Here is a 6244-nt window from a genome sequence, read left to right as displayed (position 1 = left end):
TAAGTAACGTCGCTGAGGCGGCGGAGGACACGGTATGGGCCGAAGTACCGGCGCAGTAATTTTTCAGGGAGCCCACGATGACGAACGGGCGTCCAAATCCAGACATAGTCTCCAGGTTCGTAGGCAGCGAAGCGCCGTCCCTTGTTGTAACGGTCAGCGTCTAGTTGCTGTTGTAGGTATATGCGCTGCCTTGCCAGCTGCCGCGCTTCTTCCGCACGCTGGGTAAAACTAGCGATGTCTAGGTCAAGCTAATGTTCGTCGTCGGTGTATACGGGTAGCATTGTATCCAGTGGAGTGGTCACTCGACGGCCGAAGACAAGCTCGAAGGGTGTGAGCCGTGTCGTCTCCTGAAGTGCCGTATTATATGCGAACGTGGTATATGGGAGGATTTGATCCCAGGTCTTGTGCTCTATATCCACGTACATGGACAGCATGTCGGCCAGAGTTCTGTTTAGCCGTTCCACCAAGCCATTAGTTTGCGGATGGTATGCCGTGACCCGTCTATGGCTAGTGTGTGTAAGGTTCAGTACAGCCTTAGTCAGGCGGGCCGTAAATGCTGCCCCGCGATCGGTAATGATAACAGCCGGAGCGCAAGCGTACGATAAATCCCAAGTGGCCGGCGGACGGTTCGTCGTGACAAGCGCTCAAGATGTCAGGTCGTAGGTGCGTAGGTACTACGAGTAGAAATGTCTCATTTGATCTTTCAAAATTGCGCTTGTAGAAAACTCCACTTCGTAAAGCGTATGACTGCAAGCCACGACGAAAACCAATTGGTACTCTACCAGCGCGTCCTTCCAGATAATCGATGAGCGGCGCCAGCTCCGGGTCCTTGCGTTGAAGGTCAGCCATATGGGATTGGGTAATGGCCCCAATAAAGGTAAAATCGTCGACGTTTTCCACTGCAGTGAAGTCCAATGGCGCGTGTGACAAGCAATCCGCATCTTGGTGTTTATGTCCCGATTTATAGACAACAGTGACGTCATACTCTTGAAGACGGAGGCTCCAACGAGCTAAGCGTCCAGACGGGTCTTTAACGCTTGCCAGCCAGCACAAGGAATGATGGTCGCTGACAATACGGAGGGTCATCCATACAAATATGGTCGAAACTTGCTGATGGCCCAGATTACTGCAAGGCACTCCTTCTCCGTTGTCGAATAGTTCGTTTCCGATCGTGAGAGTGTTCGGCTCGCGTAGGCGATAACCCGTTCTACTCCGCCTTGCCACTGAATGAGTACCGCGCCGAGGCCAACGTTGCTGGCATCAGTATGTACGTCGGTTGCGGCGTCTTCATCGAAATGGGCGAGTATTGGGGGTCTGTGCAGGCGGCTTCTAAGCTCCTGGAAGGCGTGTTCTTGATCGTCTCCCCACAGGAAGGGTATGTCTTCTCTGGTTAGTGCTGTCAGTGGTTCAGCTATCTTAGAAAAATCTTGGACGAAGCGTCGGTAGTACGAACAAAGACCTAGAAATCGTCGAAGTGCTTTTTTGTCAGTGGGGCGTGGAAACTTTGACACTGCGGTAGTCTTCTCGGGATCCGGGAGAACGCCCTGTGCACTGACAACATGGCCGAGAAAGCGTAGTTCCTTGAAAGCAAAGTGACATTTCTCAGGCTTGATCGTTAGTTGCGCGCCTTTGAGTGCTTGAAGCACAATGCGCAACCGGTCCAAGTGTTGCTCGAAAGTAGGCGAGAAAATAACATAATCTAAGTACACCAAGCACGACTGCCACTTCAGACCTGATAAAACCGTGTCCATTATACGTTGGAACGTGGCCGGTGCAAAAACCAAACGGAAGCACCTTAAACTCGTATAGGCCGTCGGGCGTCACAAATGCAGTCTTCTCTCGGTCTCTCTGATCCACCTCGATTTGCCAGTATCCGCTTTTGAGGTCTAATGAGGAAATGTACCTGGCGTCGCGTAGTCGGTCGAGGGCATCATCAATCCTGGACAGCGGATAGACGCCCTTTTTAGTCACGTACTTTCGGTAATCGACACAGAATCTCAAAGTGCCATCTTTCTTTTTGACAAGGACCACTGGCGACGCCCATGGGCTCGTCGAAGGCTGGATCACGTCGTCCGCAAGCATTTCATTCACTTACGTTTTAATGGCGTCACGTTCCTTAGGAGAAACCCGGTACGGGCGCTGGCATACCGGTAATGTGGTCTCATCGGCGATGATGCGGTGCTTGGCGACAGGAGTACGACCAACCTTAGAGTCTGTGGCGAAGCAGTCTGCGAAATCGATCAGAAGAGCCGAGAGAAGATTCCTCTGATCGGGCCTCAAGTCGGGGTTAATTTTAACGGTTTGCAGACAATGACAAGGTGCGGCCTCTTTATGGTTCGCTCCGGCGGTGCATAAATGAGGCAAGGCAGTAACATCGTAAAGGACGGCAACAGCTGTGTCCTTGGCGAGATGCCGCATCTCCTTAGCAAAATTTGTCAGGAGGACAGTAGCACAACTGTTCTGAAGTTGTACGATTCCTCGAGCAACGGCTAATTCCTTCTCGAGTAGTAGCGGAAGGTGCCTATCCGCGATGCTCTCGTAATCGTGGAATAAGTCATGCTTTACAAGAACCAACACACTAGAACGTGCCGGAACCTTCACGTCATCGTCGACTATACGCAAAACGTTCAAACCCGGATCTTCGTTTTCAATGCGCGCGATGGCTCGTTTCGTTGAAAAGGAAACACGCGCTTCTTTCAGGTCAATGACAGCGCCGTTGGTCTGCAGGAAGTCTAGACCAAGGATTAAGTCTTTCGAACACTCAGGAAGCACGATAAATTCTCCGACGTACACAGAACCACGGATTCCGACCCGCGCTGTGCACTTGCCAGCAGGTTCAATCAAGTGACTTCCCGCGGTGCGAAATTTCGGGCCGGACCAATGCGTCAAAATTTTCTTCAATTCTCGGGAGAGACCACGGCTCATTACTGAATAATCGGCACCAGTGTCGAGTAACGCGGTGACATCCACTCCATCAATCGTTACACATAAATCGGAGGTAGTATGTCGGATGCTGTCGCTACCTGACACAAGCGAAATTTCGTCGGGTCGGCCTGACGATGACGGAGGATCTTCACATTTCCCGACATCAGCGACCCTGCCTCCGAAGGCCACTGGTATTAGTTTTCCCGGCTAGGGCTGGGAGAGGAGCGGCGTCGGGAAGAGTAGGGACTTGTCGAACGGTAGCTCGTCGGGGACGTAGACCGACGCTCTTGGCAGCCGGACGTGACGAGATACTGTCGCTCTGCAAGGTCGCTTGCAATCTCAGTAGGCCGTTCGGCATTCCGAGGGTAGAGGTCCTCCGAGGGGAAACCTCGCATGTTGACGCGGCGGTACGGGCACGCCCGGTAAAGGTGACTGGCTTCCCCACAATGATAGCACAGGGGCCGACGGTCCCGGGGCCGCCATACTTGACTTTTACGGGGTCGCTGGTAGATTGGCGGGGGGGGGGGGGGGGGTAGCGAGGCTCCATGCGGCTCCATGCGAGGTCCTCCATGCGAGGACCCTGCGGCTCCATTGCTGGAGCTGCGGCGTTGATACTATGGTCCGGCGGGGGAGCCTTACGTAGGACGGATGCGTAGGTGGGCTTCGCGTCGAACGTCTGGTGGGGAACGCGCTGCTGGGGAACGTCAGCAACTTTCTGAGCTGCCATACGCACCTCGTCCCGGACGACTTCAGCCAGTGAAGGAAAAGATGTTGTGTTGCAAGGCATCCAGAGCGCTTTCAGTTCCTCCCGCACGACAGAACGGATGAGATTGCGTAATGCGTCCATGTCGCTGCCGACATGCACAGGGGGTGCGTCGGACCCAATGATGTTCACATCACGGTTATACTGACGGGCTCGGTGTTGCAGCGTTGTCTCCATGGTCGCTGCCTCGCTGAGAAACTTCGTCACAGTGCGCGTTGGACTGCGCACCAGTCCCGCGAAAAGTTCTTGTTTAACGCCCCGCATCAGGTGACTCAGCTTCTTATCTTCTGGCATTTGTGGGTCTGTACACTTGAAAAGGCGTGTCATGTCCTCAAAGAACATACGCACGCTCTCGTTCTGGCGCTGACTGCGCGAGTGTAGCGCAGCTTCTGCTCGCTCCCGGCGGTCGGCGCTAGGAAAAGTGGCTTTCAAATCACGACAGAAGGCTGCCCAGGATGGGAAGGAAGCCTCATGGTTTTCAAACCATGTCCGTGCAGACTCTTCAAGAGCGAAGTACACGTTGCGGAGCTTACTCTCATCAGTCCACCCATTGTAACGAGCGACTTGCTCGTAGATCTCAAGCCAGTCCTCGGCGTCCTCGAACACGTCTCCATGAAAAGAGGGGGTGTTCGCGGCTGATGACACATGATGTGGGTGGGAAGCCTGCTCTCAGATGTCATTGCAGCAGGTTCTACGGCCGTCTGATGGTGCGTCGTCCTGGTAGCGGCCGGAAGCGGTCCGAATTCAGGGGGCTCTCCACATAAGCGGCGGCCGAGGCGTTGATGTACGGGGGTAAGCTCCGTAGTGACAGGTTGATTATGCAGAACTGGATCAATACCCGGCAATTCCTCCACCAGATTTGTAACGTAACGTTACACAGAAGGCGTTCTGGCACCGAAGAACAGCAACAACCACTCAGGTCAGCACGAAAGCGGAGCACCGTTTCGCTTCGTCGTCTTCTCCGAATCGCCCGTTCAAATCTTCGTCTTCTATGAATGGCATGTGTCAATATGTTGTAAAAATGTAAGTTTCTTTTAATAAAAAAATGATGCCTAAAAATTTGTGTTCTTGTTTAACAGGGAGCGTAGTTTGGTTCAGGCGCAATATAGGTTCAATTTGCGAGCCTATAGTTTTAGTGAGAACAGAACGGCTACTGTTTTTTGCGGGGAGAACTTAAAACCATTTTTTTTCTGTCCAAGCAGAGAGCTTGTTTATGGTCATCTGTATTTGTCGTTCACAGGCTGATGCGCTAGAGGTCACAGGCTGATACGCTGGAGGAAGTGCATGCTATTTGAAGGTCATCTACATAAACGGAATACATTATAGATTTGGGGATCACTTTCGCTAGAGAATTCATTTTTATTATGAAAAGCGTTGGACTTAAGATGCATCCCTTGGGTACGCCATTTTCTTGGATGAATGTCGTTGTGCCTAGACGGACTCTGAATGTACGTTTAGCTATGAAGGCGCTCAAACAGTTCAGCAGCCTGCCGCATATACCTAGGTCTGCTAGGTCACGGAGGATACCAAACTTCCACGTGGTATCATAGGTCTTCTCCAGGTCGAAAAAGACCCCGACACAATGTTGCCTGTGGATGAACGCCTCCCGGATTGTGTTTTCTAAGCGGACAAAATGATCACTTGTTGAGCACGCTTTTCTAAAACCACACTGACGTGTATCCAGATGTTGACGGGTTTCAAGAACAAAGGTTAGTCTGATATGTGATTTTGCGATACAGCTTGTTAGGGCTATTGGTCTGTAACTGCCAGGGCATGTAGGGGGCTTTGCGGGCTTCAAAAACGGTACTATTACTGCTTTTTTCCACTCCTCAAGTATTATTCCAGTTTCCCAAATTTTATTAAAAAATATCAACAGGGCCTCTACGGCAGCTTCAGAGAGGTGCGCAAGCATCATAATGTATGTTGTCTAGGCCTGGAGCTGTCTTTTTTTACCACGCGATAAAACTGTATTTAGTTCTTGTAATGTGATTGGCTTGTTGTATTCTTCATTTCCGCCTGCACGAAAGGGAAGTTTTTGTTTCTCTATTATTGCCTTGTGTTTTTAAAATGTGTCTGTATAGTTTGAAGAGCTCGAAACTTTAGAGAAATGTTCGCCCAAAATATTCGCCAGTTCTTCGAGTGCTGTTTGTGTTCCGGGTGTCGTCAACATTGGAAAAGTAAATGGGGTATAATCGCCGGTGAACTTTCGAACCTGTTTCCACATTTTCTTTAGAGAAATTGAGCTGTTTATGGACGATACATAATTAGGCCATGAGGTTTTCTCCGCTTTCGCCGGACACGCCGCGCTTTGGCCCTTGCCTTTTAAAGGTAAAACGGATCACTTTCCTCTCATGTCATTGTTTGGCAAAATGAAACTTGATGTGCTTCCTCCGGGGTTGCAAATGCGCAAATACTCAGGCTTAAGACAATGCCTTACCAGTTTCAGATAATGTATGGGCGCGGAAAATTGGTGACTAATGCGAATGTATTGTCTCGCATCTCTCCCAAAGTGTATCCAGTAGACACCGTGGAGCTTTTTTCAACTGAAGTCGTGGC

The sequence above is a fragment of the Amblyomma maculatum genome, chromosome 1, assembly GCF_055883805.1.
Source record: "Amblyomma maculatum isolate TAMU_Amacu chromosome 1, ASM5588380v1, whole genome shotgun sequence".
Classification (NCBI taxonomy): domain Eukaryota; kingdom Metazoa; phylum Arthropoda; class Arachnida; order Ixodida; family Ixodidae; genus Amblyomma; species Amblyomma maculatum.
Note: the sequence above shows the minus strand (reverse complement) of the source record.